This window comes from Aricia agestis, chromosome 4 (genome assembly GCF_905147365.1).
Source record: "Aricia agestis chromosome 4, ilAriAges1.1, whole genome shotgun sequence".
Taxonomy (NCBI): Eukaryota; Metazoa; Arthropoda; class Insecta; order Lepidoptera; family Lycaenidae; genus Aricia; species Aricia agestis.
Window position 1 is genome coordinate 8753578 of NC_056409.1, and position 12277 is coordinate 8765854.

General features: G+C 33.0%; 1 protein-coding gene across 1 annotated transcript in view; it reads right to left on the reverse strand.

The window, feature by feature from the left end:
• LOC121726363 (leucine-rich repeat-containing protein 24-like) overlaps positions 1-9648 on the reverse strand; it is a 50219-nt gene extending 40571 nt beyond the window's left edge. Inside the window, exon 1 of the mRNA XM_042113700.1 lies at positions 9515-9648. The gene's annotated coding sequence lies outside the window, so the exon portion shown is untranslated. The remainder of the gene's footprint in view (positions 1-9514) is intronic.
• Between the last annotated feature and the right edge of the window lie 2629 nt (positions 9649-12277).

Genomic DNA, 12277 nt, shown 5'->3' on the forward strand with positions numbered 1-12277 from the left:
AAAAGAAATGCGGTAAATCGTTTCTGAATGTTTCTAAAATCTAAGTAATATATTCTTACATAGCATGATTTACGGCTTAGATTAGAATTTATTGTGTATCAAAGAAGTTAATTCCTAGGCAGATGGGGGACCTACGTATTTTGGTCGTGTTACATCTTGAACCCAGCCGACAGATCACAATTTACATTAAATTGACATGATCCGATCAATTGACGTTGGTCTGTCAACTGCCTAGGAATCAATTTCCTCGATGGTACATTAAAAGTTGAGAGATCATCTTACATGGGTTGACTCCCGACTCCGGGATAAGGAAAATGTTGAAAATAAAAAGTTGAAAGAGAAACAACAGGAAACATCAATATTGAGTCGCAGAGGATATGAGGAAATTTTAATACACTACGTTCTCACGATATTTTCAAAATTTACTATGATGAATAGAATAGAGAAGTATGGTTTCTATAATTTTAAACTTTGATCAACTTCCCTTCATAATAATATATTATAATATAAAAGTAGAAAGACTAGTGCTTCCCTCCAACGAAGATCAAGAGAATTAATCAACTTTCACTCGGTCTTCTTATTTATTGATATTAAAGGATTATTTTTAATATGTCCTTTTGTTAAGAAAGTACTCTTTAAGTACGACCACCTCCGTGGCTCAATGGTTAGAGTGTGTGGCAACTCAAGCCGGGGGTCGCGGGTTCGAATCCCGACGACGGAACAAAAAGTTTTTCAATGTTCCTGGGTCATGCATGTGTATTAAATATGTGTATGATATAATAAAAATCTTAAATATATGTATAGTATAAAAGTATTAAATATATTTCCGTTGTCTTACCTATAACACAAGTCCTTCAGGTACTTAGCACGGGGCCAGACTGACGGTGTGAAGCGTCCATAGATATTATTATTATTAAGTATCAGAAACTACTATGTTCCTTTTCGTTGAAGAAATAACTGCTTTTATATTAACCATTTACAAAGTAGGTATGCTAGCTAACGTGTGCATCTCAAGCGTAAAATTTATAAGTCTTTCTAGTCTCAAATGCTAAGCCAAAAATATCATCATCATAATATTAATACGCGAACGAAAAACTTTATAACCCTTTTTACGAAAAATGGGGATACGTAGGTGCATGAAATTTTGCACAGTTATAGTTTATATGGTGAAGGAGTGCATCGAACTAATATTATTTTGAAATTATGCTTTTATCATACATTTTTTTAACAAATAAAACATTACACAAACTACAACACACCTACATGAGAAATGACAGATTTTTGAGTGACAAATTGTACTCTTTTATTTATGGTTGAAGTCTGTTGACAACAAGTTGACAAATTGAAAATGGATTATAGTTTTTTTTTATTGAATCTAAGATACTATTAGACAATGCTACACGGCCAGTCTGAGCTCAGCTGAGTCCCAGAGACAAGAGTTGAAAAAAAAATGATAAAGTTAATATTTTTTACAAAATATAGGTACCGTAGTAGTCCTAAATATGTCGTTAAAACTAAGGTCGAATTTCGACCATTGGGCGATCTCTAGTTATATTAATTATGTTTAAATACGATTTAATCTAACAATTTGTGTTTGTTGTCAAACATCCCTACAGGCTATAGGGTGTAACAAAACTAATTGATAAAATGTTAGGATGTTTAAAGAGTTTGCTGTGAAAGTAGCAGAAGTATAAAAAAATTGTGATGCTGCCAGGGCGCTTCCCCATACAAATAACAAAAAAAAAATGCTCTTTCAGCGCTGCTGTTTTCACAGCGATCTCTGAATAGGAGACCCATACACGCCCTAAAGAATTATCGCTTAGTTTTTTTACAACCTGTTTAAAATTTAAATTAAATAGAATATCACCAAAACCGCCTATTACAATCGCTTTGGCATATCACACTTGAGTGGCATATAATCAAACACAAATGGAAATTATATCGTCGTCATAATAAGCTGCGTAATTTGAGACTTGTCTTGTTGTCCGTTTAGAGGATAATGGACTGACGAACACAAACAGTTACAATTTATGCCAATTATAACAATGCCTTACATAATACTTTAGCCGTAGGAACCCGTTGTGTTGAAATATTATCGGGGCATTTTGTAGCCGACCCTATTAGCACAGTGTAAGCTTCCGTAGACCTATGTCACTTACGTTGGACATCTTTACAGCAAGATTTTACAAATGTACCTACACAAATTGACCCCAGGGTAAATTTCTGTAGATGATAATAATTTGGCATCTTAAATATTATGTTCAGACATTTTTAAGATGCCAAATTATTATCATCACAATTCTTCGCAATCCATACTAATATTATAAATGCGAAAGTGTGTCTGTCTGTCTGTCTGTTGCCCAAACCGCTAAACCGATTTTGCTAAAATTCGGCATGGAGATACTTGGAGTCCCGGCAAAGGACATAGGATACTTTTCATCCCGGAAAAATGTACGGTTCCCGCGCGATAAACAAATTTTGGCGCAACAGAGTTGCGGGCATTATCTAGTGTCATATAAAACAGAATCCTGCGGTAATCGTAATCTTTTACAACATGAAAAGTAGTTAATATCTATCGCCACGGTGTGTTTCTTACGATTTTATCTGTGATACATTTTATCAAAATCGGTCCAGTAGTTTCGAAGGATATTAATTGATGCAAAGCTTTAAAGTAAAGGTAAATATAAATCATCTCATACATATCATTTTATATACATAGTTTATAATTATTATGGGGAACATGTACCGCAATATAAATTAGGATCATAAATCTTAAATTATAATAACACGTATCACTAAGCACGGGTCTATCGAGTTATAAGTTGGGGTAATTAGGGATTCTCAAAGTTCTCGTGCCTTTCAGGACCTTTGGGATCGTTCAGGTACGCAAATACTGAACGATGTTTTAACCCTGTTAAGGCAAATCAACATGATAATAATAAACATTTTATTTATACAAATTGATTGATCAAGAAACTGTATTTTAATGTATTTTAATCCACAGATCTATATAACTACGAATGATATAACTTAGGGCCTGTTTAACCACTTTCTGATAAAGTGCCTAATAGGCTATTGAATAGCCTATTAGCCCTATTCACAACTTTTTTGACAGATTCTCCATACTTGATCTGTCAAGTTAATTGGTGGATAGCTATATCAGGCAGTGGTGAAACAGGCCGTTAGTCCAATAACTATGCTACAATTTTGTGCCATCGTTCACATTCACAATTATTATTCCGCACAGTCGTGCGCACATTAACTAAGCGTTTAAAAACATATCCCAGCTTTGTAAGCAAACGTTCAGGCAAATGGTATTCTTTACAGTTAATTTTCGGCGATTGGTACGGATCACGTTGCAGACGGATAGTTAAAGATCCGGTCAATTCATTTGATGACGTAACACCAGAGCGAAGCGACGTCTCGACACGATCTTGGCACGTTTTACGTATAATAAGTTACAGACAGTTTTGCTCGTAAAATTTTCTATTTTTAATTTATATAGGTCAAACGTCAGGTCAACTAGACACCAGGAGCGATTTATCGGTTCAAAATATACTGATAAAGCCGCAAATTCATCCATTCAGTTGACGCTCACTCGCCCATCGCGAACTAGTTTGATTCCATTGAATCACATCACGAAAATAAAATTCCATTTGTAGATCCGATTATGGAATATTGTTTATTGTAATTGAATTTGGACACTGTGACATTAAAATCATTATGTTTCGACTGATAATAATTAATTAGTTTTATTATAGATAGAATACTTAATTGAAACATCGCGTCGCATCTTCATAATATAATGATTATTTTTATCCTCAATCATTATGTTTAAAGTTTTAATGTCATTTATCATTATTATTAACAGTAGGTGTTGATGAAACAAAAAGGCTTCAGAAAATTTGCCAAACTCTGTTTTGTCTTTCGTTGTATAAATGGTAAAACAGTGTCCCCTGTTTGTTCTTCAATTTTAAGCCAATGTAAGCTTTATTGAAAAGTTGAGAAAGATTTATTTTATCTGTCATTCAAATTAAAATTAATTTAATTCAAAACTTACTTGTGTTCGTGTTCTACAATGACAAAACCACATGCTATTGGTTATGTATCGGGGATTGATCTTATACCTAGAGTCTTGACCATAGGCGTTAATACGTCAATTTCCATCGCCCTACGGCCATAATTGATAAACCTACATTGTCTTGGTGCAATAATGGAATAGCTCTAGAATATAGATAGATCTAGATAGGGCAATCAGTGCGTAATGCGAATAATTCAATAATTCAAGATTATAAGAAGATTTTATTAAGGCACTTTAAAAAGCTTGTTATTTATAATATAATAATTGTTGCCCGCGACTTCGTCCGCGTGGACCTTAGTTTATTATTGTTCCCGTACATCGATTGAATAATTAACGCGCAAATTATAAAAGTATAAATTGTGTGGGAACTTCACATTTTTCCGGGAGAAAAAGCATTCCTTCAAGATTCAAATTAGTATATTCGGTCCATTTCATCAAAATAGATTAAATAGTTTAGGCGAAAATAATAAAAGTTTATTGCGCGGGAACCGTACGTTTTCCGGGACAAAAAGTATCCCTTGTCTTTTCCCGAGACTCAAAGTATCTCCATGCCAAAATTCTTTAAAATCGATTGAATAGTTTACGCGCAAATCATAAAAGTTTACTTAACTTAAAAGGTTACCGCACAATATGTGCAGTAACCGTATATTTTTCCGGGACAAAATGTATCCCATGTTTTTTTTTCGGGACTCAAAGTATCTCTATACCAAATTTCAGCAAAATCAGTTCAGCCGTTTACGCGCGATGTCGTGACCACGCGAAATATGGATTCATTTTTATATTATTTGATTTGATATAATTAAAATATCCATTAGTCACATTCGTTTTATATAATGTGTCCTGACACCAGTATCCGATCCTTTTAATGTCATAATGTATGGCATATTTTATCGATAAATTGGCTCTAAATTTTTTTTCTCTCTCAGGGTTGTAAACTGGCAGCCATTTTAATATTTTTTGTCGGGCTCTAACATAATAATATGACCAATTATATTATCCTTTGAACATACAAATTAAGGTCTCATTCAATAGCCCTTACAAATGTTATAAATTTCGTAGAATAAAACATAGGAAAATCGAGTTTAAGGAAAAAGGTGTATTTTTTTATTAATGGCTTTTTGTAAAAAATCTAGTGCACTAAACTGGTTCTTTTTATTTTAGGAAGATGGAGGAGGTTTTTATTTATTTAAAACTGCTAAACTATCTGACTTCATGATCATAACGATTTGTTTATAAACTCTTGTTCGGTTTGTGAAGTATTTGGTCAGGTTAATAAGGGAGCCCCAAAAAAATTACAAAATTTATATAAAAAAAAATTTTAGCTAATTTTTCGGTAAAATATGCCATATATAATTAACAATAAAGGCTCGAACACTGGTGTAGGGACACATTGTATAATAAAATCATGCCTACTATTGAATCAAAGAGGCATTTTTGATCACTCTTTATTATAATATAACTCTGCGTGCGGCTATGTTAGAGCTCAAAAGTAACTTGTTTTATAATATAATTCACTTTACAAATAAATTCCCTATATTGCAACTTCTTAGTGGCCCAGAAAAAAAGGCTGCACCTTGATGATTTTGACCCCAGAAGCCCCAAACATCCTTCATCAAAATTTTTATTTAATTTAAGTTTAATCATAATTAAAGTGCAGTAGTAAGTACGGCCGTTAGTCACATAGTCACATATACTCATATTATTATTGAAATACGCGACTGTAGCCTATAGGTATGATTTCCAAGGCGGTAACGTGAGTTTTGTAGCTCGCGTTTCGTACCGTCATTTACCGAGAGATAAACTCTGAAGAATTTCCAGAGCTCGCCGTTTAAACAGCCAAAACAGGGAAGTAGATGTTTTTTCTCTGTTGGAAAACGATTACCTTTGTTTCGAAATGAAGCGTAGCAGCTGAGATTTTCAAATGTTTTACAGACTGACGCGTAGTCTTTTATTCCTTATTCATACTATTCCTTCGTTATTCTAATGCATCTCATCGCTGTACGCGTTGTCTACAGGATTTTTGAGCTTCGTTCTAAGCTCTGCAGTCTGAATCGTTGTGGTTTCGATGTCTACGTTGTAACTAAACAATTTGTAACTAAGTTTAGTTAGGACAACGAAGGCTGAACACCTAATGTCTGACAAGAAAGACGAGAATATAACATGCATCGGATGTGATGGGCATTCTCTCGCATGTCATTGAAACTTGAAAGTACAATGCTCAATGCTCATGTATGATGAGCTCACTTTTGGGCACTACAAAATAGAAAATTATATAGTTTCAGGAAGCCTTTACGGAAGGGTTTACTCGGTATTCTTCACTTGTTAAGCGACAGAACGTATCAAATACATTTGTCATAGAAAAATTCCAATGAAAATGCAATAAGACGTCATTGCAATCGCAACCGGTGGAAGCGCTCCGTCTTAGCCAAGATTAAACCTTCTCACGTAACGATATTGCTTGTTCCATCGCCTTCAGCTGTGCCCGTGTCTTCTGCAATAAGCATACCAGACATGACAACTAGCTCCGGTAATTTGAATCGAGAAGCTACGAGATCTAATTCTAAATTACTACTATCACCGTTTAAAGAGATCTTTTTGCTGCAGAGGGTTCTATATTATATTATTATGTATTTAAATGTTCTATCAGATATTTGAATTTTGTAATTTATAAATGGGATGCAATAATTATAATCACTGTTGAATAAAAATAAAATGTTTTTATATTGAAACAATTAACAATTTCATGCAGTCTTCTTATATGATTTGTATCCATATTTGATATTTTATCATTCTCTAAAAGGATCATCGCTTTGAATTTTCTAAAGCTTGGATCGTGTACCTACATCGGTTTATCAATTTTAACTAATTATAAATTTATAATCATTTAATAAGCAGTCCGCTAACTGAGGGAGAGGATTTTCTGCCCTGAAATTGTTAATCTCGAATATAAAGTTAAGTAGGAATACCTAACGAAGACGTGCTTAAATAGAATTTTAAATCAGACATTTTAGCGTAATGTGAAAGTCCTTTTACGATAACGCAGAATGTGTATACAAAATTTACCAGGAGCATATTTAAAAGGCGATTTAGAAAAAATACGTAAAAATGATAAAATACTTTTTCGCATTAAAAGTTTTTACAAGTCAAGTCTGTGCTATTCGTTGTAACTTTTATAAAGTCGCTTAGAATACCGTATAATACGAGGCCCCCGAAGATTTGAGCTGTACAATTTTATTAAGATACATACGCAGAAGTTTATGTGCTGACTCGGGATTTCGCATTCAGATGGAAACGAAGTCATAAAAATAATAGCTGTACACTGTACGGTATTAAAATGGTTGTAAAATAAACTCTTACTAGAGAAAGCTTATTCATTAGAATAATGATTTAAAAGTGTTTTTATAATACAAAATATATCATTCTGATATATTAATGGGTATGTTATTCGAATATTCGAATACTCGATTTTATTCGAATATTCGACGATTTTATTATTCGAATATTCGCCAAATTATTTTTCGAATAATTCGAATAGTAAAAATAATGTTTATTTAGTTTAAAATGCTATCAAACATAAAATTAACATGGAATAAGAAGAAAATTAAGTTTATTTCAGAAAAATAATATTAATTATGAATATTCTACATGTTTAATGATAATATAAATCTGTTTTTTAGGCAAAATAACGATTTTGCCTAAAGACATGAAAATGAAGATATTATAAACTCCTTTCAGTCATGGCTTTCATTATCGTCAGTAATGTTCGCTCACGATCTGTATCCATTGACTTCTTTCAAGCATAATCACATGAGAAAAGTAAAAGGTAGCACCTTTTACTTTTCTCATGTGATTATGCACAGTCGAAAACGGTTTCCACTTTACAACCTTTCTTTTATTGCCCAGCTGTAAACTTAAAATATACATTTTTAAAGTGTTTAACGATAAAAATTAACTATGTCATCTATATTATATTAATACGTGAACCAAAAACTTTGTACTTATCCCTTTTGACGAAAAATGGGGAAACGTAGGCGAATGAAATTTTGCACAGTTATAGTTTTTTATGGTGAAGGAGTGCATTGAGCTACTATTATTTTGAAATTATGCTTTTATCATACATTTTTTTAACAAATAAAACATTACACACACTACAACACACACACACACACATGAGAAATGACAGATTTTTGAGTGACAAGCCTATCCATTACGAGCTCTTTTATTTATGGTTGAAGTCTGTTGACAAGAAGATGACAAATTGAAAATAGATTATATTTTTTTTATTGAATCTTAGATACTATTAGACAAAGCTTACACGGCCAGTCTGAGATCAGCTGAGTCCCAGAGACAAGAGTTGAAAAAAAAAATGATACAGTCAGTCTAAACGACTCAAGTGATTTTTATGAAATTTGCCATAGAGTTAGCTAACACCCTGGATTAAGGTGACGCTGCGTTGAAGTAAAAAAACCGGCCAAGTGCGAGTTGGACTCGCCCATGAAGGGTTCCGCAGCAGCAATAAGGTTTATTTTTATGAAATTCAAAGGTTTTTGATTTATTTTTATATCTCAGTTAATTAAATGAGAGCTAATTTAAGATTTACTATCTATACTATCATGTCCCTACTTTTGATGCTAGAGGGGGGGGGGGGGAGGGTACACACAGTTCTTGCAAACTATTTAGGTTAGAAATAAATGATATGAAAAACCTCAATATGATTTTTATTTTTGAAGACCTGTCCATAGATACCCCACAAGCATAGGTTAGATGAAAAAAAAATGTTTTGTTTCAGTTGTACGTCTATGGGAACCCCTAAAATTTTTAAAAAAATTTCCATTTTTGTATCAAAATCTTAATGCGGTTCACAGACTACATCTACTTATCAAGTTTTAATAGTATTGCTCTTATACTTTCGGAGAAAAGTGGCTGTGACATACGGACGCATTAATTATTTGTTTGGTCAAAATGGTTTTAAATTTTAATAATTAATAAAAGAAAAATTATGGTGGGTAGAGTAATTAAATATCGAAATAATAAAGTTGTATGTACGAAAAAAAAATATTTAATAATATTCATCGCGTTAATTATGTATCATCATTCATCAGGCTACTAATTATTAGTAACAAGTATTTACCAGTAATTTATTTTTAATTAAAAATTTTACCTATGCAATTAAACTAATATAATATTATTTTATGACATGACACTAAATCATATTCAGGTTGTCTCCGGAAGATCTTAAGGCAAGAATAATAATAATAAAATGAGTCCCTCCCTAGTCTATAATTATTAAAATACGTAAAATAAAATTCTATAACATAGGCAAATAACATATTTTAAGTCAATAACTAACTCTACTAAAAAGAAAATACTTTCAGCATACTTAAATAAAAAAAATTCCAAAAAAATCTCCCGAATAATCCTATTCTCACTTACCATGTAAAGGAACCGAAGATTCCTTGGACCTTATCTAGCACATCACAACATTCCGTTCAGTTCATCCATAGTTCACAAGCACGAAACATCACTAGTCGGAATCGCGGTGGTGTCGCACGCTCGAGCGGCGCGGCGGTCTGGGGCCTTGTGGCCGCGCCGTGGCCCCGCGCCTCCCCGGCTCATGGTCGAGGGACCAGGGACCACGCGTGTACTGCGCAATGCATAAATTGCAACAAATATCTCAACAATGCCACCGTTCCACCACCCCTTTCGCGGTTTCACGGACCCAAACGGTATTTTTGCTTAGATTCGTGGTTTTAAACTTTCGCCATGAAAAGCGAAATGTTTCGTATTATGTGATTAATAATGGAAAAATTAATAATACTATAGCTACAAGTTGTTTTCGTCAATTAAATAGGGATTAATCAGAGGCTTCAGGCGACGGAAAACATGTAGGTACGTATTGAAAAAAAATTGCAATGGACTTAAAATTTAGTCTTGAAAAAAAGTTTGCGAATCTCAAACCTATCCGAAAAGTACATGATTGATATTATAATATTATTTAAATAATCATAATATTATTCTACGCGTAGCTTTGACGTCTACGGTTATCTACGGACTACGACGGCTCCGAAGCTACATAGTAGTTAGTACATATTATTATTATATACGGTCTCAATTATTAGGAAGGTTACTAATTACCTACCACTCTGGCGTAGCCTATACATACCCATTATAATATTTTTACATCAATGATTTACACTTTCTATAATTAATTATTAATTGCCCTGGATTTTACGATAAGTGAACGTAGATGTAGTACGTTTTACTGTTTCATTTGCGTGATATTTTTTAACTATTAACCGTAAAAAGGTTACGTCCTGAAGAGCCACAAAGAACGCGGTGGCAATTAGTTTGTGGGCTGAATATGCTAATAATAACTAATAAGCAACGGCCAACGATCTGTCAACCCAAGATTTGTGGTTCCGACCCTATTGTCATTATGATTTGAGCGTGGGCAATGGACTTGGGTCAAATTTAAGAGTTTTTATAGTAATTAAACCTTTAGTAATCGTGGGGTATTTTTTTTTTCTATTCAAAGTTCATTTAATTACTTTTAAGTATTCTTAGGATAGCGCACATTTTGAAGGGTATTGAACTCGTAGAGGTGAAAAGTCAATCGTTTGAGCTGTACAGACCTATGGGGTAAGTTTATAAAATTATACCCCATAGTGTTAGATATGTAACAAAAACTCACAATGTTACTTGAGGGTTAATAAAATATATCCAATATCCATATCCATAAATGTGAAAGCGTCTGTCTGTCTGCCTGTTACCTCTTCACGCCCAAATCGCTGAACAGATTTTGCTGAAATTTGGTATGGATATATTTTGAGTCCTGGGAAAGGACATAAAATACTTTTCCCTAATCCCGAAAAAATATATTATGGTTCTTACGCGGTATATTATACGAAATTTGGCACCACAGAGTTGCAGGCGTCATCTAGTAATCTATCTATATTTACCTATATATATATAAAACTCAAAGGTGACTGACTGATTGACATAGTGATCTATCAACGCACAGCCCATGGAAAACACTGGACGGATCGGGCTGAAATTTGGCATGCATGTAGATGTTATAACGTAGGCATCCGCTAAGAAAGGATTTTGATAAATTCCAACCCCAAGAGGTTCAAATAGGGGATGAAAGTTTGTATATAATAAAACTTCTTAACGCGAGCGAAGCCGCGGGCAAAAGCTCGTATTATATATACCTACTTTAAAAAAAATCTCCATAGTATAATATATAGCGATTACCTTGTGTTTCTATAGTTTCGCCGGCTTATCAACTAAAACTCACATTTATCTAATTAATTTAGCTGTCAATAGATTTCGTGGTAATAGCAACCTGGTTTTAAAGTTTTCATTTTCTTATAATTATCACGTTTTAGTGCCTCATTAGGTTAATAAATAAATATAGGCTAAAAGGTACTTCCTACTCTACTTGCATCTTTACAAAATCTTTGTTAATTTATTTCATACACCTCAATACTTTCAACACATCTGAAACTTCAACAATGATTAACTCGTAAAGAAGCAAATCACACCTGAGACGCGACTGAAGGTTTGAAGAACCTTATTTAGATTTGAAAATTCTACGAATGAAATTACTATCTATAAAGGTAGCTAAATAATAATTATTTTTATAGGTTCAACTTCCTTTTCACATAGTTTTTTTTCCCGTAGAAGCGTACATTTTCTGGGACAAAATCTATTATAAGCCTATTATAAGTAATTAGATATTATTATATAGTAATTATATATTATCTATCCCGATATCTTCGGTCAAAATTGGTTATGATGTAGAAGCGTAAAAACGGATAAACTTTTACGTTTATAATATTGATTTTTATTATTGAGTTTAAAAAGTAGATTTTTAAATAACATTCCATATGCTTACCTACATTTAAAATTAAAAACATTGACAAGTTTTCGTGAAAAAAGCTTTTCATTAAAATGCAAAGTTTCATAAAATTAATGTCACAAGTAAGTATGTTACTAAATAGTGAGACCAAAATGTGGTACTTCGTAATTATGAACTTTAATATTAGTCTAATTTGTTATCACACTCCTCTTATTAAGATTGAAACTTTTTATTTATTCCGAGAAACATTGGGGGAGTTTAAGAGGTCTAATTATTCCTAAAGAGGAGAGGCGACAGAATAATGAGGATGGATTTAAAAAACTGAAAAAAACGTG